A 25818-nucleotide genomic window follows, 5' to 3' on the forward strand; every position below is an offset into this window, starting at 1 on the left:
ATGGAAGCCCTCAAACTTATACTTTAGCTATATTTCCATAATGCTAAGGCAATCGTTTTATTGGTCAGTTTATTGGGATGTACATTACAGACTGGTCAATATTGTTAAACTAGTGAATTAACTAGGTGTCCAGGTAAACACAGCTATTGTCATTTGTGAGTCCATTCCCTTCTATCATGTGTTGTTTTGAAGGTACCCATGCACTTTATTTTGTCTAAGCTGAGAAAACAAAGAGGATCAATATAATTAATTAGCATTTAGAGACAAGCTGTCACTACTCTGTCACTGACTCTCCTTTTCCTTGTGCTGCATTCTTACCCAAAATATTACCTCTCTTCCCTATTCTTCTATAAGATGTTCTACAACTGATATAAGTGTCTTCATAATGCTGGAGATAATTTTTCTGGGCATTGATGTGAGGATCTGCTAAGCTTTTCAATATATAATGGTACATATAATAAAAACCAGAGATAAGGTTTTTAGAATTAACTGACAGTAATAATGTTAAAATAATCCTATTATTATTCAATTTATTGGAATATACAGTTTAGCCTGGTTAATGCTATTAAACTAATGAATGAAGATAACATTTTGGGGGCCATTTTAAGTCTCTCTCTTTTTTTTTTTTTCTTTTTTTGCAAGTAGTCTTTGAAAAACACCTCAAAGATTAATCAATTTCATGTTAGGAGATCAACTTTCAGTCATCTGAACCACATTTTCCTAGCACACGAACCAAATTTATTTACCTATACTCCATTTCTTTACAAATAGACACTGCCCCTAAAATATAAAATATACTGATAAAATAAGGTTCAAATTCAAGAAAAAACCGAAGTGCAATACACTGTACATATTGTATAAGAGACTTGCTCTGACAGAGCTGCAAATTTGGCTTTGAACTTGCCGATAGCAAGAATAACAAGGGAAACTTAGGGAGTTTCACAATTCTCATTATTTAAAAGAAAGAAACAAATCAAGAGAGAATTTTTCCTGCCACTAAGTTGATGGAGAAATTTCTCATATGGAGATGACACTGAGCAACGCGTTGAATAATATCAGCAATATTTTTACCAACAAATAGAAGAGAATTTTATAAACTTTCTTATGATAATTCAAAGAAGCCTGAGAATAAAATTTTGAAGTTAAAGTTGGTGACAGATTTTTAAAGGAGATATATTTTTGTGGTCAGGTGCATATACTTCCAGTGGTCTAGCTTGATTCAAAGGCAGAATTCAAAGTACTTAGACAAAGGGTACAATGTTTCTTAGATGAACTTTCTTAAATATTGCTTCTCTTAGAAGAACTTTTTAGAAACGGAATAGGAGAAAATATGAGTTTATATTCCTGACAAGGGCCTGAAGAATTTGTATTATATGTTGCTGATGGAAGGAAGATTGACTCACTTTGTTATAAGAAAGAAGAAATTGACAGACTCTCTACTTTATCAAAACTGAGAAGCCAGATGAAATTTTACATTTAAATAAAATGTCCCATGAAATTTATAATTTTCGATTAGTGCATTTTGATTTCTCCATAGATGTGCTGTGGTTTATAGTGTTATGTTTCATTGTTTGGTTACTCATGTAATGTGTCTCAACAAGAGCATAAATACAAAAGAGTTATATTTTTTATTCTAATCAAGGCTTCCAATCATGATTGTCAAGTCTTATTCTCGTGTCCTTTAATGAAATCCTAGCAAATCTTCTAACTGTCCTTTTTTTTTTTTTTTTTGAGATGGAGTCTCACTCTGTCCCCCAGGCTGGAGTGCAGTGGCTTGATCTCTGCTCACTGCAAGCTCCGCCTCCTGGGTTCACGCCATTCTCCTGCCTCAGCCTCCCGAGTAGCTGGAACTACAGGCGCCCGCCACCACGCCTGGCTAATTTTTTGTATTTTTAGTAGAGACGGGGTTTCACCGTGTTAGCCAGTATGGTCTTGATCTCCTGACCTCGTGATCAGCCCTCCTCGGCCTCCCAAAGTGCAAATCTTCTAACTTTCTACCAGTTTCAGTTATTTGAAGTTTATTTTTGTCCAATTTAAAACTTGGATTGTGAAACTAACATAAATATGATTACCTTTCTTTCCCCTCAACACAAACTGTGAGGCTGACCGCTTGGAGTAGAGAAGTTGGAAGGAGATCTGACTCTGAGACAACCATCCTCACTCCCCGCTGCTGAACTCCTCTAGTTTTGGGGTCAGAGAGAGAAGACAAAGGTGGTAGAGATCTTACATAATCAGTTACGTGTCTGCGTGAGAAAGTGTCCTAGGTTTTTCTCTGGTTCAATCCAGTTTTGTCTATTGCTAACAGATGGTGGTGTTGAGAAATCTGTGCTGGTGGTGTGCTTGGTTTTCTATAGACACTGTTCGTCTTTGCTTTGCCCCCTCACTCACTGAGGAATCCCTCAGAGAAAAGGCTGGACCCTGACACCAGACCATGCCCCTAACTGCTTGCCCAGCTGGAGTGTCTCCTCACTACCAGCTATTCTGCTCCCTTCCTCACCACCATGCTGTTTTGCATTGAGCCACAATAACCTCTGAGACCATCTTGTAAATGCTCCAAGGGCCACAAAGGACCAGGATGGGGATAAAGGAGGGAATTTAACCCCTCTCAAGAACAAACTCTAAACCACAGTTCCTTCTAACTCAGTTACCATAAGCTACTCCAGCAATTTCCTCTCCTTCAGAAATGTTAAGACTAGCAGCTGTTTTGGATTCGGGGTGATTCCTAAACTTCAGGTAGCAAATACACAACTCCGCGGAGACATTCGCCCCCGCTCCGCCATAGTAGCTCCAGAGGAACTGGTGTGTTTAGTAAATTACCATCCAGCCAGCTGAGAAATGAATTGCCAATCTTCCTTCCCACAAACTCGCACACAATCTCTAAACATTCTCTGATGGACTCCCATTAATTGGCTTCAGCAAGAAAAAAATAATAATCCTTCTGTTCCCTTTGAGAAGAGGAGTAACCTTTCCCTGTGAGCACTGTCTGCTGACTTGCACTGATTCTCTCTCTAGTTTTCTCTTTATGCGTATCCAGAGCTAGGTGCTAGTTGCTGGTAGGAGAGCATTTTTTTCGCCTCGTAGCATACCCTTTAGTAGGTGGGGACAGTGTCTGGCCTCAATATTTGGCATCTATTAGGAGCTTCTCATAGAAAGGGGGTTACTTAGCTCTTCTTATTTTCAATTATGGGCAACAAAAAAAGTCCTACTCAACATCTTATAATCTTGTTTACAAATGTATCTTAAGCTTCCTTTCAGCATGATGTCTCATTATTTTGATTGAGTCATTAAATGTATCTATTATTAATCCAAAATTATTTGACTACTTCTACCTCATCTTCGAATACTAGATCTTACTTCATGCCACGATGGGCCTTCTGTTTACTCTTGAACCCCTGAATTCAGTTCTGCCTCCTGGCCTTTATTCTGCTGTTCCCACTTTCTAGAATTCATTTCCTGTTGATTTTCCCAGCATTCACTCTCATTTCATTCATATCTCTGCTCAAATATCATCTCCTCAAAAGAGTGTAAATCTCCCCATCTATAACAGCTTGCCCATTATTATTCCTTATTAGTCTCTATCCCTTTAGCCTGCTTTCTTTTTCTTCAAAGTAGGTATTAATGCTTAATATGTTTATGTATATTTGTTCCTCTTGTTTATTGTCAGTTTACTTCATTCAGATGAAAGTCCCTTAAAACTGAGAACTTCAGCTTGTCCTCCTTGGCTCTATCCCCAGAATCTAGAATTTAGGCTCTCAAAAATACTTGTTTGAACGAATGAATTATTTATTAAGCATTTCTTTGTATGCAATCCTTTTATGTCACAGTGGGAGACTACTGATGTCATTGGATAGCAGGTCCCACACTCACATGAAAATGATAATAGGTGACACTCTGTGGAGTGTTTGCCTATGCCATACCTTTTTTCAAGCACTTCACATATATTTATTGATTTAATGCCCACAACATCTTACAAACATTATTGTTATCAGCATTTTAAAAATAAGAGAACTGAGATACAAGGGTTTTTTTAACTTAACCTAAGTCTCATACTAGTAGGTGGCTAAGCTGAGATTTGAACCCAGTCAATCTAGTTCTAGTTCATAGGCTGGACTGTTTACTGCCATATTCTAATATTTCATCTCTAACTTCTAGACTGGTGGTCTTCAAGTCTTAAAGTATTTTTGGTAAGTCACTCAACTTAAAACTTAAAAAGCCACCATTTTTTAATCTGTAAGGCTAACCAGAGAAAGAATGTATGTAAATTATCTAAATTGTCTGGGAAGAGACATTCACTGTTCAACATCTAATCAGAGATACAAAGTCTTACTTGCACTTGCTTGTTTGCTTTTTTTTGGGGGGTGGGGGTGCAGAGTCTTGCTCTGTCGCCCAGGCTGGAGTGCAGTGGCGCAGTACAGTGGCACGATCTCAGCTTACTGCAACCTCCACCTCCTGAGTTCAAGCAATTCTCCTGCCTCAGCCTCCCAAGTAATTGGGATTACTGGTGCATGCCAACACACCCAATTTTTTGTATTTTTAGTAGAGTTGGATTTTCACCATGTTGGCCAGGCTGGTCTCGAACTCCTGACCTCTAGTGATCCACCTGCCTCGGCCTCCCAAAGAGCTAAGATTACAGCATTAAGCCACTGCACTCAGCCTTACTTGCTTTCTTTTTCAAATTCATTTACCTATAGTTTTATGTAACACCTCATTCTTAAAAAGAGAGATGGAAGTGAATCTTTAAAAATATTAATGATTTAATGGATGATAGCAAAAAAAGATATTTTTCTAATACTAGAAGTGTCCAAATTAAATGAAGTTAATTGAACTGCAGAACCTTGGCATAGTTATTTAAATATGACCATATTTGACACATATGTTGCCCTGTTTGGAAGTCATCAAATGATTTTGGTTACAATAAAGAGAAAAGCAGGCTGGGCACGGTGGCTCACACCTGTAATCCCAGCGCTTTGGGAGGCCGAGGTGGGCGGATCACGAGGTCAGGAGATGGAGACCATCCTGGCTAACACGGTGAAACCCCGTCTCTACTAAAAATACAAAAAAATTAGCCGGGCGCAGTGGCGGGCACCTGTAGTCCCAGCTACTGGGGAGGCTGAGGCAGGAGAATGGCATGAACCCAGGAGGCGGAGCTTGCAGTGAGCTGAGATAGTGCCACTGCAGTCCGGCCTGGGTGAAAGAGTGAGACTCCATCTCAAAAAAATAAATAAATAAATAAAGAGAAAAGCTAACTTAGATTGTATTCCCTCCTAAGAAGGAAACTTTGTTCTTATTCATCTTTAATTCTTCATACCATCTAGCACAATACCTAGAACAGCAGAGGCACTACCAAGTAGCTGCAGAATTACCAGAAATATTACTTTAAAATATGTTGTTCTGCCTGTTTAAAACCAGACCTAAGTGAACACCTTTTGGGTTTCCTCTAAGATCACAAACAAAACTATTTTAATCTCTGGAAGCCACAATTTCCTGTTCAACACCTAGCTTACTACAGTCATATGTTTTCCTGCCTATTCGTGACTCTTATTTTGTTTGGGCCTAATAAGGTTATAATGAAATACACAAGAAATAATAAGACCTGCCCTATGTGTGGAATATCTGGAAGTATGAGACACAAATTATTAAAAGTAGAACTCTTGAACAGGCTGTTGGAATGGACATGCTGTTTCCTTATCATCTAAAAAGACTTAAGGGAGAATATCCCATATTAAGAATAACTTGATATAATGTTTCATGCCTAAAAAGAACAAAAGAAATGGCTGAAGTTGGAAAAGAAAAAAATCCAGACAAAAACAATCCTTTGCTTAAATAACTTGACGTGCAGGAAAAACACATCCATGGGAGGGCATGGAAAAGGTCAGCACAGGCCTTTCTTCATCTGTTTTCCCATTCTCTATTCCTCAGCCCTGATGAACTGTGTGTCCTCTATCTCCACCTTAGAGGACTTCAATAATGGTTGGGTGTGTCTCTTTCTTTTTTTTATTTTTATTTTTTTATTATACTTTAAGTACTAGGGTACATGCACACAACATGCAGGTTTGTTACATATGTATACATGTGCCATGTTGGTGTGCTGCACCCATTAACTCGTCATTTACATTAGGTAGATCTCCTAATGCTATCCCTCCTCCCTCCCACTACCCCATGACAGGCCCTGGTGTGTGATGTTCCCCACCCTGGGTCCATGTGTTCTCATTACTCAGTTCCCACCTATGAGTGAGAACATGCGGTGTTTGGTTTTCTGTCCTTGTGATAGTTTGCTCAGAATGATGGTTTCCAGCTTCATCCGTGTCCCTACAAAGGACATAAACTCATCCTTCTTTATGGCTGCATAGTATTCCATGCTGTATATGTGCCACATTTTCTTAATCCAGTCTATCATTGATGGACATTTGGGTTGGTTCCAAGTCTTTGCTATTGTGAATAGTGCCACAATAAACATACGTGTGCATGTGTCCTTATAGCAGCATGATTTATACTCCTTTACGTATATGCCCAGTAATGGGATGGCTGGGTCAAATGGTATTTCTAGTCCTAGATCCCTGAGGAATCGCCACACTGTCTTCCACAATGACTGAACTAGTTTACACTCCCACCAATAGTGTAAAAGCATTCCTATTTCTCCACATCCTCTCCAGCACCTGTTGTTTCCTGACTTTTTAATGATCGCCATTCTAACTGGTGTGAGATGGTATCTCATTGTGGTTTTGATTTGCATTTCTCTGATGGCCAGTGATGATGAGCACTTTTTCATGTGTCTGTTGGCTGCATAAATGTCTTTTTTTGAGAATTGTCTGTTCATATCCTTTGCCCATTTTTTGATGGAGTTGTTTGATTTTTTCTTGTAAATTTGTTTAAGTTCTTTGTAGATTCTGGATATTAGCCCTTTGTCAGATGGGTAGATTGCAAAAATTTCCTCCCATTCTGTAGGTTGCCTGTTCACTCTGACGGTAGTTTCTTTTGCTGTGCAGAAGCCCTTTAGTTTAATTAGATCCCATTTGTCAATTTTGGCTTTTGTTGCCATTGCTTTTGGTGTTTTAGTCATGAAGTCCTTGCCCATTCCTATGACCAGTGGAACAGAGCAGAGCCCTCAGAAATAATACCACACATGACAAACCTGACAAAAACAAGAAATGGGGAAAGGATTCCCTATTTAATAAATGGTGCTGGGAAAACTGGCTAGCCAAATGTAGAAAGCTGAAACTGGATCCCTTCCTTACACTTTATACAAAAATTAATTCAAGATGGATTAAAGACTTAAATGTTAGACCTAAAACCATAAAAACCCTAGAAGAAAACCTAGGCAATACCATTCAGGGTGTGTCTCTTTCTGAATTACTCAATGGGAAATGAGTCTATTTATTTATTTATTTATTTATCTATTTATTTATTTTCAGGCCAGGTTATGAGACTGACTAATTTTTTTTTGTACTCCTTTTTTAGGGATGCGGTCTTGCTATGTTGCCCAGGCTGATCTCGAATTCCTGGGCTCAAGCGATCCACCTGCCTCAGCCTCCCAAAGTGCTGCAATTATAGGCGTGAGCCACCGCGCCAGGAAGGAAATGAGTATCATGTCACATTTATCTTTCAGAACAAATGCCAACATCACTACCACTACCCATTTCTTTTATTGAGAAACAAGAAAGAAAAAAATGAACCCAAACTTTCTGAATACTGAACAGTATCATTTTTTAATGATTAAGTAATCAAAATAATCAGTTGAATCTAAAAATAAAATAAAATTTGAATCAATTTAATTCTTAAATTTTTTAAAGTATCATTGTGTTTCAGTATAGTACACAGTTCGTAGATTAGAAGGGAAAATGATTAATTTATTTCTTCAGGTAGGAAGGCATAGGAGAGGCAGGTAGGGATGTTCCACATGTGATGTGACAACAAAGGGCTGGCCCAGGCGTGGTGGCTCACACCTGTAATCCCAGCACTTTGGGAGGCCCAGGAAGGGGAATCACCTGAGGTCAGGAGTTCGAGACCAGCCTGGCCAACATGGTAAAACCCCTGTCTCTATTAATAATACAAAAATTAGCTTGGTGTGGTGGCACGTGCCTGTAATCTCAGCTACTTAGGAGGCTGAGGCAGGAGAATAGCTTGAGCCCGGGAGGCAGAGGTTGCAGTGAGCAGAGATCGCGCCATTGCACTCCAGCCTGGGTTACAGAGTGAGACTCCATCTCAAAAAAAAAAAAAAAAGAAAAAGAAAAAAAGAAAAAATAGAAAAGAAAACAAAAGAAAAAAGAAAACAAAGGGCTAAGGGAAGAGAGAAAAGGAAGCAATGACTCTGCCTGGCAGAACACTTCCTTTCTGTGAAGGAAACATAGTTATTTTCTGAACTGCACTCCCGAGTGATCAAACTCTTCATGCTTGTCCCCTCTAGATACATCACTGTAAGCTCCCATACTGAATGCTGCTTTTGACAATCCCTTTATTTCTAAGAAAACATCCTTCGTGGTTGAGCAAGAGTAAGTTTTCATTCAAATATAGAAAATTACCACCACTTACTTTTCCTTCCTATTGTTATACTGCATCTCATTACTGGAAGACTTCCCTCATCTGCTTAGGAGACTGCTTTGTGCTTTATAGGATGCAGTACTTCATCCAATGTAGCACTTATTTGCCCATTTTATAATTGCCTAAATATTTTTTGTGTTCCTGATGTCTTTAGTCTTCTTAAACACTGAGATTTTATCCTTTTTAACCACAGTATCCCCAAGGACTAGCTAAGTGCCAGAAACATGGTTGATACTCAATAAAGATTTAGTAAATGAATGAGTACCTTGATATTTGTGACTTAGAGGTCCAAGATCCTCTTGCAGGGTACTGGGCCAGGCCTGGCCAGGACATGAGTCTACAGGACTGGAAAGTGAGTATTAGTCCTAAGATAGGGCATACGAGCTGAGGAGGTCTAGAATGGAAAAAACAAGAGGACTGAATTCAAAGCAAAGTCCTCAAAGAGAATGAAGTTTAAAAGTCAAGGAAATATGGTCAAAGATCAAAAGGGGAGTCTTAAAAGGGAAGAAAACTATCATCTATGACTCTTAAATTGGGGACCTTGTGTTCACAGAGGTATTTGTCAGGGTGCCTCAGAGGACAAGAAGCCAAAAGACCAACATGGACCATCTTCCAACAGTGTCAAGTTTATTCAATGGTGAGTAATTTGAAATATTTTATTTCTATTAAACATTGGTAGATAGAGTAAAAAAAAAAAAAATACAGACTTTAAAACTTAAAATGAGATTTCAAAATAACTATGCTTTTAGTGAGCCACTTTGTTTCATACACACAAGCTCCTAGAGTTTTGTGCTTTTCTCCTGATGTTGGGGTACTGCGGTCCAAATTTTTGAGATGCATTTGTAGGATAAGAAACTGAGAAAAACCAAATTTTCAAAAAAATACTTGGGGTATAATTTAAGAGAGATCTTGGGCAATTGACAGGAAAAATATTGGGCTATCCTTAGCTAAACTTTACTGATTTGCTTTAAGGTATATTCTATGGACAAGAGAAAATGTTAAGCAGATCTTAACTTCTTTTTAAACTAAAATCAACTTTTTTTTTCTTATTGCAAACAGTGCATAAAACAAGGTTTTCCAGAAGTTGATAATTGTTGAATCTGGGTGATGGATACTTGAGGTTTCATTTTATTACTATCTTTATTTTTGGATTTATTTGAAATTTTCCATACTAAAATGTTAAAGAGACAAAAAACAATGTATGCTTATTTACAGAAGAATATTATATACATGTGAGTGAAAGGAAGAAAATTAAAAAGAAATGTAAGTCATTGTCCAGATACTATCATATGACAATATTAATTTTCTAGAATATCCATAGAGAGAGATTAGATATTTTTTTAACTGTGTCCAAATCCCCAAATACATTCCACTCTATTATCCATGAAATGGCAGTATTCTGATTTTAGAAATTGCCTTTAACTTAATGTGTGAGCCTGACTGGTCTAAAGATAATCACATTCTTTCCACCAGCTATCAGTTTAGAAATCAGCAGTTCTAGCCAATGATAAATGAAGAGATAGTGGCTACAGACTTCTAAAAATTTCCTCTTTGGTCTTTGCAGAAAGCAATAACAAGCCATTCTCTCTTTCTTCAGCATATGAATGAGAAAGCAAGTAGTAATATCCAATTGCACCTGGAATCTATCTTACAATTATTTGGGGAACTAGCTGTGAGATAAAGCAGATATTTTGGATTACAGAGCAGAGAGACAGAAAGAACATTGTTTTTTAATAATATTGTTGGGTCACTGAATCAGTCTACCCTGAAGCCTATTTTACCTCTGCACTAGAACAATTAGATTAATAAATGTAATTATGATAATTATAAAAATAAATATATTTATTTAATTCATTTTGAATTAGATGTTCTTTTGCTTGCTGCCCAAACTATCCTTCAGCATATAGTTTACCCTTTCTGTGCACTTAATCATGATATATTATAAACATCTTTGTCAATAAATTCAATTCTACAGCTTCATTTTGAATGTGTAGTATTCCATTGTGTACCTGTACCTTTCCAACATCTCCAACATTTATTGTGCAATCTTGTGATGTCAAATGAGTGAATTTTTTTAGTGCCAAGTCTACTAAGGACACAGTCCCAATATTCATAGTCTTCCTGAAGGCAGAACTTCCCCTCCATTAAATGATCACTATAAATAATATAGAACTATATGTTCAAAATCATTTTATTGGCAGGGCGTGGTGGCTTACGCCTGTAATCCCAGCACTTTGGGAGGCCGAGGCAGGCGGATCACCCGAGGTTGGGAGTTCGAGACCAGCCTGACCAACATAGAGAAACCCCGTCTCTACTAAAAATACAAAATTAACCGGGCATGGTGGCTCACACGTGTAATCCCAGCTACTCAGGGGGCTGAGGCAGGAAAATCGCTTAAACCTGGGAGGCGGAAGTTGCGGTGAGCCGAGATTGCGCCATTGCACTCCAGCCTGGGCAACAAGAACAAAACTCTGTCTCAAAAAAAAAAGAAAAGAAAAAGAAAACACAATCATTTTCTCTAAGTCTGGGATCTGAACACAAGATAACACTTCATTTTTGTGAACCCACGGAAAGTTTTACATAATATTGTCTTCCTTTCCACTCCTAATTCAGGAAAAGTTTACTACAAACTAATATCAGAACAATTTTGCCAGCTCATGGAGGATGCTCACTGAGTTCCAGGCAAAGGTAGGGCTCAGTGGCAAGAAATGTTTTTATTGTTTTCCTGGCATTCTCAAGTATCACTCGGATGAATCAGAAAGTAACACAATAGCACAAAGAAACTCTGGCTATTAGAGGGAAAGACAGGTTTTTAGAACGACTCATTTAGGGATTTTTAAGCGTAATATGTCATGTTAACCAATTAACCTTTAGCTGAAGTTAACCTTTAGCTGAATTAACCTTTAGCTGAATCTTCTCAAAAAGGATACAGCTGAAATCTTCTCAAAAAGGATACAGTATTACTAGATTAAGATTAGGGTTATCTCAGGAGAATAGGTAATAATTTGCTTTTTTTCTTCTTTTTTTTTTTTTTTTTTGTTGTTGTTGAGATGGAGTTTCGCTCTTGTCACCCAGGCTGGAGTGCAATGGCGCAATCTCAGCTTATGGTAACCCCTGCCTCCCAGGTTCAAGTGATTCTCCTGCCTCAGCTGCCCAAATAGATGGGATTACAGGTGCCTGCCACCACGCCCAGTAATTTTTTTGTATTTTTAGTAGAGACGGGGTTTCACCATGTTGGTCAGGCTTGTCTCAAACTCCTGACCTCAGGTGATCCACCCCTTCGGCCCCCAAAGTTCTGGGATTACAGGTTGAGCCACTGCACCCAGCCAGATAATAATTTTCTTTTTTTTTTTTTTTAATTTGAGATGGAGTCTCACTCTGTCATCCAGGCTGGAGTGCAGTGGTGCGATCTTGGCTCACTGCAACCTCTGCCTCCCAGGTTCAAGCGATTCTCCTGCCTCAGCCTCCCAAGTAGCTGGGATTACAGGCATGTCCTTCCACGCCTGGCTAATTTTTTGGATTTTTAGTAAGACGGGGCTTCACAGTGTTAGCCAGGATGGTCTCAATCTCCTGACCTCGTGATCCGCCCGCCTCGGCCTCCCAAAGTGCTGGGATTACAGGCGTGAGCCACCGCACCTGGCCAATAATTTTCTTTTTAACTATAACATTTCTATCTGTTATTGAGCAGCCCAAATATGGGCAGAGAAAATGTGAAAAATGTTAGTAGTTCATATGCATATAGTCACTTAAGTAAATAGCTATATAAAATACCATATTATGACAAAAAGAACCATGATTATGTCATAAATATCACAAGTATCAGTGTTCTACCAAACCTAACTGTATCTGTATTAGTTCCCTGCTTGTTTGCCTCTTCTTAAGGTGAATGCTTTGTCAAAATTGTGAATACTCATATTATTTTGGATTTCACGCATGGGCCAGCCAATTTATGTTCTATTATAATCCTTTGTATTAATGACATAATTCTGCTGAATTGGTGAAAGTCCTAATGCAGATTATTTTATGAATAGAAAATTAAAAGAAAAATTATTGGCATAAAACAGAACCACAGTGGACGCTCACTACAATCTACTCTTCAATTATACCTAGCACATACTCAAAGACATGCTTACATTCCAAAAATGCCCTTGCCAGTCACAATCTACATGCCATCAAAAACACCACCACCTCTCCAATGGAAAATCATGTCTACTAGACCTTCTCATGTAGTGTCTGGAGGTCAGTGCTCAAGACCAAGCTTTCTGTGAGATGTGTGGGGAAAAGCAAGAGAGATCAGATTGTTACTGTGTCTGTGTAGAAAGAAGTAGACATAGGAGACTCCATTTTGTTCTGTACTAAGAAAAATTCTTCTGCCTTGAGATTCTGTTAATCTATAACCTTACCCCCAACCCCGTGCTCTCTGAAACATGTGCTGTGTCAACTCAGAGTTAAATGGATTAAGGGCGGTGCAAGATGTGCTTTGTTAAACAGATGCTTGAAGGCAGCACGCTTCTTGAGAGTCATCACCACTCCCTAATCTCAAGTACCCAGGGACACAAAAACTTCGGAAGGCTGCAGGGACCTCTGCCTAGGAAAGCCAGGTATTGTCCAAGGTTTCTCCCCATGTGATAGTCTGAAATATGGCCTCGTGGGAAGGGAAAGACCTGACCATCCCCCAGCCCGACACCCATAAAGGGTCTGTGCTGAGGAGGATTAGTATAAGAGGAAGGCATGCCTCTTGCAGTTGAGACAAGAGGAAGGCATATGTCTCCTGCCCGTCCCTGGGCAATGGAATGTCTCGGTATAAAACCCGATTGTATGTTCCATCTACTGAGATAGGGAAAAACCGCCTTAGGGCTGGAGGTGGGACCTGCGGGCAGCAATACTGCTTTGTAAAGCATTGAGATGTTTATGTGTATGCATATCTAAAAGCACAGCACTTAATCCTTTACCTTGTCTATGATGCAAAGACCTTTGTTCACGTGTTTGTCTGCTGACCCTCTCCCCACAATTGTCTTGTGACCCTGTCTCATCCCCCTCTCGGAGAAACACCCACGAATGATCAATAAATACTAAGGGAACTCAGAGGCTGGCGGGATCCTCCATATGCTGAACGCTGGTTCCCCGGGTCCCCTTACTTCTTTCTCTATACTTTGTCTCTGTCTTTTTCTTTCTTAAGTCTCTCGTTCCACCTTACAAGAAACACCCACAGGTGTGGAGGGGCAACCCACCCCTACAAGATGTACAATCTCCTTCAGTGTAATTGAGTCAGGCTTTTAATGCCAAGTTCCAAAATACTGCAATCTTCAGTTAGATGATGAATTTCACTGTTCTTGTTATGCCCAGACCGTTAGTTCCCCAAAGAAGACCACCAGAGTCCAGAGTCAAAGCCAAGTGGCAAGGATCTTTACTACAAGTTCGAACCTGGTCCCTCCATTCCACAGCATACAAGAGGGCCCTGAACAATGCGAGTGTTTGCTTTTTATAGCCTGAAAGTTACAGGGGAACAAAGGAATTCTTTTGGTTCCCGCTTTTTCAGTAAAACTTTGAACGGCTGTCTCCTTATCGGAGACTTTCCTGGTGGTGTTTGTACTGGGCTCAGGAAGTTTGAGAGATATATGGCGATATGTGGTGGGATGGGAGGATGGGATGTGTTTGTACTGGGCTTGTTTGTTTTGAGCCCGGGGCTGAGGAATGTGCCCGGCTCCTTTCACTATAAGTCTGTATACCCTCTTCCTGGAAGAGAACACTAAGACATAAGGAGAGATCTTTCCATAAACTTCTTTAATATGGGACTTTATTAATTTAATGTATTTATTAATACATTTAATAAATGTATATGCTTCAACTAAAAGATGGCCAATAGCCAAAGTAAGGAAGAAATAATCAGTAAGGTTTATAATATGCTTTCATTTTTGCCTCTTATCTCAAAATTAATGAAAAGTTTTTCCTTGGCTAGAGTGCTCAGTTCAATAAGCATTTATGTTTCTACTATTTAAAAAAATGATCTCTGTAAGGCTTTATGCTAAAAGATGTCATAGAAAATGCAAAAACAAAAAATAAACAAATTCTTTCCCCATGAACTAGCACTTGAAACTTTGAGCTTATATAAATTTTAAAACAGTGACAGACTTTTCTGTATTGATATCCCTCATCTAAGGAAAAAAAATGCCTTAAACCTTTGCATACTACCAAATAAGGCATGATTCTCCATTTAAGCAATACTTAGTTTTCAACAGAGGAAATAAAACCTGCTTTATCCAGACTGCCCTTGTAAGAGTTTAGAAATCAGATGCTGCTTAAGAACCTGGGACAAACAAACAGAAAAATAGAATGGATTGGTTCCTCAAGAAAAGTTGGTATTTTGCCAAGCTTGCTTTTTTAGAAGTGTTTTCACATCCCTACACTTCTTCAGTGCTTTTAAATGCTGCCTAATGGAGATATTCCATTTTTCCTATTTCTATAAATGTAATTTAAGGAAAAGGGTTCAGCAAATATGTTCCTCAACCTTGGAGCTCATAGCCGGTCTTTAGTTTTCCATCTCAAGTATTGTGTTCCTCATCCTGGAAACCACATATATGTTTATAGGTTTGGTAGTATAAAAGATAGAAAGAGGATCCTTGAGGGCTATTTTAAAAACACTTTAATTATAGAATTATTGTTCTTCAAACTCTCCCTGTTTTGTTTTGTTTTGTTTTTTTCTTGAGACAGTGTCTCACTCTGTGGCCCAGGCCAGAGTGCAGTGGCACAATCTCAGCTCACTGCAGCCTCCGCCTTCTAGGTTCAAGCAACTCACCTGCCCCAGCCACCCTACTAGCTGGGATTACAGGCGTACACCACCATGCCCATCTAATTTTTGTACTTTTTGTGGAGACAGGGTTTTGTTGTGTTGCCCAGGCTGGTCTCGAACTCCTGAGCTCAAGCGATCCATCCTCCTCTGCCTCACAAAAAGCTGGGATTACAGGTAGGAGCCACCACACCTGGCCAACTCCTTTCTTTCCTACATGAGGTCGAGGCCAAATGCTCTCCACTTGGAGGCCGTTTTTGATATCTTGCTAATTCTAGGAGGAGTTTTGTGCTTATTAAAATCCAAAGACATAAACCACATTGCAATTCAAAAGTAGAAAGATAGTAGGATCTGGCTGGGCACGGTGGCTCATGCCTGTAATCCCAGCACTTTGGGAGGCTGAGGAGGATGGATCACCAGAGGCCAGGAGTTTGAGACCAGGCTGGCCAACATGGAGAAACCCCGTCTCTACTAAAAATACAGAAAATGGGCCCAGGGTGGTGGCAGGCACCTGTAATCCCAGCTACTCAGGAGGCTGAGGTAGGAGAATCGCTTGAACCCAGCAGACAGAGGCTGCAGTGAGCCAAGATCGTGCCATTGCATTCCAGCCTGGGCAACAAGAGCAAAACTCCATCTCAAAAAAAAAAAAAAAAAAGGAAAAACAAGAAAGAAATATACGATCAGTTGGAAAGACATCCTCCTGGCTTCAGATGCACATTGCAAGCAGGCAGGGTTGGGGCATGAAGAAAACTCCTCACTCAAGTAAACAAGTAAACAAAGCCCGTTAGGTTCACTCGTTACCACAGGAGCCTCTGTAGCCAAGATCTGTGATGACAGCTAAGTTTACAGCTATCACAATATCAGCTATCACCATGTAAAAAGGATTATTTCACTGTCACAGCTCATTAAGAGACAGGCTTGTTATGAGATTTTAGCTTAGATTTTTATTTAGGATGTTTGGATTTTTTTTAAATTATCACTTAGATATTATCTGTATCTGAAAAAATTATCAAATACTAAATTAATAAACTAATATGCTGTTTGAGAAAAACAGATTTTCATATCATTTTAATTGCTGCTTTTATACTAAATAGAATTGATCTTGTTTTCCTTAAAACAGGGCATGCTAATCTAATTGTTACGATGATTATCAGTTTCAATTTTTGTCAGTACAAGTTACCTGTTCCAGTACTCTTCCTTTTAAAGATTTCTCAGTTGTATTATCTGTTCATTCTTATAAACTTTTTAATCATTTCATCAAGACTTCTCTTAGAACAAATATCTAATTTATTTGTTTTACCAAAATATATTCCAGATTATCTTAGGTTAAATATAAATATAAAAACGAGCACCAGAAACAATTGGAAGAAACCATAATTGAATATTCATCTCATCTCTAGGCGGAGAAAGAATTTCTAAGCATGAAAAGCAAAAGAAGAAACAAAATGAAAAGACAGATAGATGTGACTGTTCTTGGCCTTTCCCTTTTTCCTACATTCGTTTTACTAGCTAGGTAATCCTGGATGAGATACTTGCCTTTTCTGTTCCTTTGTGTCCTCTTCTATACAGCTGAGAAATAAACTCAAGCATGATGAGATTATGGAATATCAACTGCATGAACTATTAGGCAGACATTTAAAAACACATTAAAGAAGTATAGAAATAAAAAATCCTTTCTGTGATCTAAATAGATTTAGAAGTTTGTTTTGCCAAGGTTAAGGACATGCCAGGAAGAAATGAACATGGAATAATAGAAGCAGTCTGTGGTCTGTGCCTTTCTCCAAGGATGAATTTGCAGGCTTCAATATTTAAAGAGGAAAAGCCAGCTGGAGGGGAAAAAGGGAGAGTATGGTAATCCACAAGCTGCAGAGGAAAATGAACAAGTAGAGGAATTGTCAATTAAGTATTGATCTTGGGCTCAGTAAATCGGCACTTTACATAAAATAAGGTGAACATGGAGTAGCAGTCCGTGGAGATGTTTAACTTTTATCTGTAGCTATCTGCTTAGGAACAAAAGGAAAGGCAGTTTCTTGTATGACTCATCTTTCAGCTTAATTTTTTCTTTTTTGGCATAGTGAATTAAGGTCCCAAGTTTTTCTTTTTCATTCACACTAAAATCAATATTTCCATGGTCTTTCTCAATTCTAATGTTATGTGTTGTTTCAAAATAACTGAGTTTATATGTATACAGGAAATTCCTATCTTTTATTTTCATTTTGAGAAATATTTGATCGAAGTGAAATTAATAGAGAAAAAAATTTGTTGATGACTAGTTATCTTACAAGAAGATAAGAAAGTAGCTACCAGATTATAATTATTGCTGCAGTTCTTAAAGGGAAAAATGCTTTAATGGTCTCTCCTAAGTTACTGCATTATGTTCTTTATGAGGAAAAACTTCAAAGCATGCAGTGTACACCTAAGGCAACAACCCTCAAAAATCCCTTTAATTGAGTTATGAAGTGCCAAGCCAACTGCATCATGTTGGTGGAATCTTAGAATTTGGCCCCTTGGTGTCATTGTTGTAGGAGTTATTAAGAAATTATTTTAGGCAGATAGAGAGGAAAAGGGGTCCTTGGGAAGTTTTCATTTTTAAAGCAGTTCTTAGAGCGAGGCCGGCAACCTTTGATAAGCAAATACCATCCATTAGAAACTGGGTCCACCCAAACATGGCTATTCCCACTGCCATCTTGACCTTGCCCCACACTTCCTGGCAACATGGCCGCCCCCACATATCCCGACGTGTGTAGAACATCATGGTGCCCTGCATTTGCATATTAAAAGGCTAGGGTGGGAGGGCTGGCTTTTTCCTGGGCTACATGAATGACATGCTTTGTCAAACCAATCCCCTGAGCCCTATACAAATCAGACACTGCCTCCTCCAGCCTCTGTATATATACCTGGCTGGTATCCCTGCCAGATGGGGTTCCCTCTCTCGGCTTTGGAGCCCCCCTCCCTCTGTCTCTTTACAGGGGAGCCTCTTCCTTCTGCCTTCTCTTTTCTTTCTTGCCTATTAAACTTTCCGCTCCTTAAAACCACTCCACTTGTGTCAGTGTCGTTTTATCTAAACCAGCATGAGGACCAAGAACCTGGTGTTCCTTCACTCATCGGCGCTGTATCATCATCATGACAACATTGAAACATTTTAACAATGTGCACATTAATGACTGGTCACCTGCATAATTCCCCTAGAAATCTGCCTACTAATCTCACCACTCACAGAAGCAGTTGTGAAACTGTTGATGTGTGTAGTTATTTCTAAAAAGCCCCAAGACAGATATTAATTATAGTATAAGGGTGGGTGGATGCATATAATTTGGGATTTTAAACTCAGAGATACTTATCTAAAAACTCCATGACAACGAAACTTTGTCAGTGATGCTTTCACACATGCAAGGAAGATTCAACTACCTGGAGAATGGAGGGTGTAGTCACCTCAAAAATAAGCTGGGTTATGTTTTGATTGCAAAGGCCTGGGGCAAATGCTAAAAAAAAATTGTTCCTCTTCGGCTTTGTTTTCTTTGTTTTTAGTGTTGTAAATGCTGAGCAGCCTCATTCACAGTAGTCAGAAAATTTGATCTTTGGCATTGAAATTGAAATAGCAGTTTCTCATTTTCAGGAAGCAAAGAATCTCATTTATCCAAGGGAGAGGCAGTCACTTTTCTGTGGACTGGTAAATCCCTTCCATGTTTACCTGGGAAAGACCTCTTGGAAGTTGTACTTTTGTACTTTTGTAGCTAAAATTGTCAGTTTGAAAATATGATGTGACTTAGAAATCTTTTCCCCTGCTATTACAGTAGTGTCATTGACTCGTTTCTAAGAAACTATCATGAAACTCTTATCTGAGGAGCCATTACTTTTTATTACTAAGTTGGGCAGGTTTTAAAACTAGCGACATGGAGCGACAATGTCTGAAATGTAAGTCAGTCATCTTTATTGTTCCAAATAAGGGTTTAAAGCGTATAACTATTATAATATGTGATCTAACAAAATGGAAGGAGGGAAAGACAGAGAGAGAGAGAGAGAGAATGGCTTTGTGGACCAAATTGTGAGCATTAAGCTAGATATAATAGAGCTGCTGATCAGATCTAGCTCTTCATATGAGATTTCCACAGGCATAAATACTAATTGGGATGGAGTCATCTACTAAATAATGAGTTCATGCTAAAGGAGTCATCCAGACCATCCTTCTTACAGACTTTAAAGACTGACAATTTCTAAAGTCCCTCAAATATGTTTTAATATTCATCTCTCGGCCGGTTACGGTGGTTCATGCCTGTAATCCCAGCACTTAGGGAGGCCGAGGCGGGTGGATCACCTGAGGTCAGGAGTTCAAGACCAGCCTGGCCAACATGGTAAAACCTGGTCTCTACTAAAAACACAAAAATTAGCCAGGCATGGTGGTGGGTGCCTGTAATTCCAGCTACTTGGGAGGCTGAGGCAGGAGAATCGCTTGAATCCTGGAGGCAGAGGTTGCAGTGAGCCGGGATCATGCCATTCCATTCCAGCCTGGGCAACAAGACTGAAACTTGGTCTCAAAAAACAAAACAAAACAAATATTCATCTCTCCTCCTTGCTTTGCAAATTGCAGCTCTCTGAGGTTCTTCTCTACTCTGCAGACTAAATTAGCCACTTCCTTCTCTTTGTCTGCAGAATACCTTATAGATTCCTCTTTTGTAATCATAGCTAATACTTATAATGCTTATTCTATGCCTCTATGCCAGCCATTGTTCTAGGTTCTCTTTTTTTTTTTTTTTTTTTTGAGACGGAGTCTCTCTCTGCTGCCCAGGCTAGGTGCAGTGGCACAGTCTCGACTCACTGCAACCTCTGCCTCCTGCGTTCAAACTATTCTCCTGCCTTAGCCTCTCGAGGAGCGGGGATTACAGGCATGTGCCACCACCCCCAGCTAGTTTTTGTACTTTTAGTAGAGATGGGGTTTCGCCATGTTGGCCTGACTGGTCTGGAACTCCTGACCTCAGGAGATCCACCCACCTTGGCCTCCTAAAGTGCTGGGATTACAGTCGTGAGCCACTGTGCCCGGCCCGTTCTAGGTTGTTTACATAGATTAATTCATTTAAACTTCAAGTAATTCCAGAGGAAGTTTCTGTTACTATCCTCATTGAGGCACACAGATTTTACATAACTTTTCAAAGGTTACCCATCCAGGCCAGGCACAGTGGCTCACTCCTGTAATCCCAATACTTTGGGAAGCCAAGATGGGAGGATTGCTTGAGCCCAGGAGTTCAAGACCAGCCTGGGCAACATAGTGATACCTACAAAAAATTTAAAAATTAGCCAGGCGTGGTGGTGCACACCTGTGGTCCCAGCTACTTGGAAGGCTGGGGTAGAGGATTACTTTAGCCCAGGAGGTCAAGGCTGCAGTGACCTGTGATTCTGCCACTGCATTCCAGCCTGGACAACAGAGTGAGACATTGTATCATAAAGAATAAAGTATGGCCGGGCGCTGTGGCTCACGCCTGTAATCTCAGCACTTTGGGAGGCTGAGGCAGGCAGATCACGAGGCCAGGAGTTCCAGACCAGCCTGGCCAACATGGTGAAACCCTGTTTCTACTAAAGATACAAAAAATTAGCCGGGTATGGTGGCATGGGCCTGTAATCCCAGCTACTTGGGAAGCTGAGGCAGGAGAATCACTTGAACCTGGGAGGTGGAGGTTGCAGTGAGCTGAGATCACGCCATTGCACTCCAGCAATGGAGTCTCAGAAAAAAAAAAAAAAGAATAAAGTGTGGCCGGGTGTGGTAGTTCATGTAATCCTAGCACTTTGGGAGGCTAAAGCAGGTAGATTGCTTGAGCCCAAGAATTCAAGACTAGCCTGGGCAACGTGGTGAAATCATCTCTCTACAAAAAAATATAAAAAAAAAATGTGTCCGCCATGGTGGTGCATGCCTGTAGTCCCAGTTACTCAGGAGGCTGATGCGGGGAGGATCGCTTGAGCCCGGGAAGCACACACACCGTCAAATTTAGCTGTAGGGGGTTGTATGACAACTTTAATGACACTAATTTTTTTTTTTTTTTTGATACGGAGTCTCACTCCATCGCCCAGGCTGGAGGGCAGTGGCGCGATCTCGGCTCACTGCAAGCTCCACCTCCCGGGTTCACGCCATTCTCCTGCCTCAGCCTCCCGAGTAGCTGGGACTACAGGCGCCCGCCACCACGACCGGCTAATTTTTTGTACTTTTTAGTAGAGACGGGGTTTCACAGTGTTAACCAGGATGGTCTCGATCTCCTGACCTTGTGATCTGCCCGCCTCATCCTCCCAAAGTGCTGGGATTACAAGCGTGAGCCACTTCGCCCGGCTGACAATAATGTTAATACGTTCTGATAACCCACTACCATCAAACCAGCTGTGTTCATGTTCTTAACCACTATGTGGTTAACTACTATGCTGTTACATTGAATTGTGAACCTTTGCATGTTTAGGTCCTTCTTAGGAACCAACTGTTCACTCCTTGAGGATAGGAGTTCTAACTTACTCATCTTCATATCTTGAGTATAGTGCAGGAACTTAATAATTTTTGTTGAAATGAGTTACAAATCCTTTAAAGACTAGGATCTTTATTTTTTTAACTTTTACAGTGATACCATGTACTTTGAATGCTCTGCACACTAGAAATAATAGATAAACATAGATAAAGGATGAATTTACCTCCTTATGAATAGGGTAAATCTTACCAAAGGGAAACTTAACAAATGCTGAAAAATATAAAATATAAAAGTGGGGGCTGGGCGCAGTGGCTCACACCTGTAATCCCAGCACTTTGGGAGGCCAAGGCGGGCGGATCACCTAAAGTCAGGAGTTCGAGACCAGCCTGACCACATGGTGAAACCCGGTCTCTACTAAAAATACAAAATTAGCCGGGTGTGGTGGCTCATGCCTGTAATCCTAACTCCTTGGGAGGCTGGGGCGGGAGAATCACTTGAACCCGGGAGGCAGAGGTTGCTGTGAGCCGAGATCGCACCATTGCACTCCAACCTGGGCAACACGAGTGAAACTCCGTTTCAAAAAAAAAGTGGGAAACTGTTAAAGGTTAAAAATGTGAGCAAATCTGACTCCCCTTCGAAAGTTTAACACCTCTTTCTTCTTACACATTCTCCAATAATTCAGTTCTCTTAAAACAAGATTTCCATCATCTTATACACTGACTAAATTTTTCCTTTTGAGTTCTTAACTACCTATGTCTTAGATCAGAAATTCTGAGCCTTTTTTTTTCCTCTTGGCACAGAGACTATTCCTCTAGTAGGACAAGCTGCAGGTAATATATAATTGTCATCCATAGGACTTACTAAAACTTTACCCTTTCCCTCCGTGACATTTTTTCATGTCACTCACTCCTTAATATTCTCTCCTAGGTGAGCATCACTGACTCCCATTCCCAGGCTTGGGAATCACTATCTAATACTACTTAACTTTTCTTTGTTTCTGGGTTTTATTCTGTGTGGAAGAAATAGTTATTCATTTCCACTTTTCCATCTATTTCTTCACTAATGATCCTATATAGGATACACTCTGGTTTCTAACAATTCCTTTTTATATAATCCCCATTCTTTTCTGACATTCCAACAGATAAAATTCAGACTTACAAATATTATTTATTAATAATATAGATTTATTTAATCTACCTAACATAATTTATTCTGTATCATATTTTTGAGTATGACAGTTACTGTATTTGCCATGCTAAGACTTGCTAGCTGCTATAAACAACTATCCCAAAATCACAATGACTTCACAAAACAAAATCACAGTCCAAAGTTGGTGAGACAGCTCTTTTCAGCAATTCTTTTCCAAGTGTTAACCAGAGAAGTTCCACTATCTCAGGACACTTTACTGAGAGACAGGGAGAGATTTGTTAAAGGATATAAAATTACAGCTAGATAGGAGGAATAACTTATAATAATCTATACTACTGTAGGATGACAGGAGTTAACAATAATATATAGTTTCAAATAGCTAGAAGGAAGATATTGAACATTCCCAACACAGAGAAATGATAAACATTTGAGCTGATAGATATGCGACTCTCCCTGATCTGATTATTACACATTATATGTATGGAAACATCACTATGTGCATGAATATGTACAATAGTCATAAGACAGTAGAGTGAGTACATGAATGATTGTGAAGAACATTTAAAGAGCCAAGTTTGGAAGTGACACCAATGAGTTTCGCTCACATTCTTTTTCTCAGTCATATGATTGCAATCTAACTCCAAGAGAGGCTTTGAACTATAGCAGTTTCCATTTGCCCAAACAGTAGAAATAAGATTGGTGAGCATCTAGGCTGTCTCTGCCACAGTCCTCCTTTCTGGTCATGCATCATCCCTTTTATTTATCGTCCCACACATGAAACATATTCGCCCCATCACTGACCCAAAACTCTTAATCACTGACTGCATCAGCCCAAAATTTAGGCTCTTCAGTTGATATTCAGTCCTTTCCATCTAGATGTGATGCCCCAGGCTCCGGAGACCTATGAACTAAAAAGACAATAAATACATATCTAATTACAATGGTGGAGAAGGGTTACAATTACCACAATAAATGCTTCCATTTAGAAGGGGAGAAAGAAACACAGCAACTGGTTTGGGGCAATTTTAAAATCCCATTGGGCAGACATTGCCTTGGGGACAGGAGAAATTCTTCATTAGGCACTGTTTATGTCTTCTGGAGAGAGTTCTTTTATGCAATGTCCTCACCCTCTGGAAGGTATCCCCCTGTCTATTACTCTCCTTGACCGCATCTGCAGTGGGAACTGGGGCACATGACCTTTTTGGCAGCTATATGAATGTGAAAGCCTACTGCCTACTGCCTGCCACCTGCTTGAAGGTTTAGGACATGCAGGTTGTGTTAAATTCTGATATCCTACGTGTTTTTTTATTGCAATTTCATGACTCCATTGGCAAAATCATTTATTCAAAATTTTATATTCTTCTATCTGTTTGTTTCCAATCAAATCCACATGCCAGTAACTATACCAATAGTTTATTCCTAGAAATGATTGTCTAGTCTGATCTGTGTTGCTTCTTTGCCACTGTGGTTCCTCTTTTTACTCAATGGCAGGTATTTTGAGTCTATTTGGAGCAAACACTGTGTAAGGCATACCCTAATCTGATCTTTGCTGTGAGTCCCTTTATCCAACTATTAGTATCAAGTTGTACTGGACTTCTTTCATTCAAAGCCTTTTGTAAGTCCATTTCTTACTATTTAGGGTTTCAAAGTTAGGACTATTCAACTTGAAAAGCTCTGAATTTCTGTTCTCTCTCCACTTTCATTTCTGTTCATCAATTGGTCAATCTTCTTCTGGGAACATCTCTTTTTTTACTACACTTTTCCAAATAAGCCAACAGTCCCAACAAACTCTGCCAACATTTGATTTTGCAAACTCTTCCTCTAAAACGACAAGCCCAGTAGGTACATTTTCTGCCTTGTAAGAAGGTAATAAATTTACCAAAAATTTTAACACCATACAACGTAGATCTCTGGTATCTCTCTCTTCACTATCCAGCTAACAGCTGTCAATGTCACGTATTTTAAGTTTTTGTTGTGACAGCACCTCAATTTTGTTACTAATTTCTGCATTAATTGGAGTAAAGATCGTTAGCTGCTATAAGAATAAACTCCAAATTGTAAGGGCTTAAGGCAACCAAAATTTGTCTCAGGTTTGTGATATGGATCAGGTTGCTCTCTGGGGGACTCTACAACAAGTGATGATGCTGAGAATTAAAAGAGAAGTTGTGAAATGCAAGCTTTCTGTGTACTTAGAAAATTAACCCATCTCTGCCACACTGTGATAGGGAAGAAAGAGACCCAGGCATAGAATCGGAGTGACTATGTATGCTTCCTGGCTCTTAGTTCTTACTAAACGTTAATCTTAGCCAAGTAAATTACTGTCTCTTAGTCTTTGCTTACTGATATATAAACAGTATTCGTAAAACCTGTCTTGATAGGGTTATCATGTTTTATTAGTCAAGTATATTAATGCAAGTAACAGAAGCCAATTCTAATTTAAGCACAATTTATTAAAAAGATTTTATATATCTAAGAGAATTGTCAAGAAGAATAAAGAAACAAGTTTTGAAAAAGGGAAGATCAACAATGAGCACTATGCACCAGCCAGATCCACAAGTAAAACCATAGATCCAGGGTCATAAGGGGACTGCTCCCACCATGGCTGAACACTGGATGCCACCACATGTACAGCCATCACCTCAGGCACCAGCCACCGTATGCCACCACTAGTTTCATTTCCACTACTGCCCTGGAACAGGTTGTTGCTATCTATACTGCTGCCACTATCAGAATAGATTCTCCACCATTGCTACTCTTTTGCATCACCAGCTCCCAGTGAAAGTTCAACTGGGTACAGCTGATCAGGTGAGCCTAAGTCATGTTACTGTGCTGTAGTTGAAAAGAAAGATGGGATATAGAGCACATGGCCTTTGGAGCTTCTGTTAAAGATACATATTGCAGAGA

General features: G+C 39.6%; 1 pseudogene; it reads right to left on the reverse strand.

The window, feature by feature from the left end:
• LOC101138063 (UDP-glucuronosyltransferase 2A3-like) overlaps window positions 1-25818 on the reverse strand; it is a 476474-nt pseudogene that overhangs the window by 361926 nt on the left and 88730 nt on the right.

This window comes from Gorilla gorilla, chromosome 3, assembly GCF_029281585.2.
Source record: "Gorilla gorilla gorilla isolate KB3781 chromosome 3, NHGRI_mGorGor1-v2.1_pri, whole genome shotgun sequence".
Classification (NCBI taxonomy): Eukaryota; Metazoa; Chordata; class Mammalia; order Primates; family Hominidae; genus Gorilla; species Gorilla gorilla.